Genomic DNA, 303 nt, shown 5'->3' on the forward strand with positions numbered 1-303 from the left:
ACATTTTCCCGTCGTTCTACTGCAAGTCTTTCCACAAAAGGAAAGGCCCACAGCGAGCACCCACTTCCGCCTCGACGCCCGCGCTACGCCAGAGAAACTTCTGCCCCCCCCCCCCCCACACCGCATGCCGCGAAGGGGTTCCCCAGCTAAAGATACACTAATGAGATTTTAATGAGATTCCGACGCAAGCGGGAACCGTAGGCGCGGGCGTGCGGCGATTCCGGTGTGCGGGCGTGCGGCGATTCCGGCGTGCGGGCGTGCGGCGATTCTGGCGTGCGGGCGCGTAAACACTTGATTTGAGAA

This window comes from Penaeus monodon, chromosome 25, assembly GCF_015228065.2.
Source record: "Penaeus monodon isolate SGIC_2016 chromosome 25, NSTDA_Pmon_1, whole genome shotgun sequence".
In the NCBI taxonomy this organism is placed as follows: Eukaryota; Metazoa; Arthropoda; class Malacostraca; order Decapoda; family Penaeidae; genus Penaeus; species Penaeus monodon.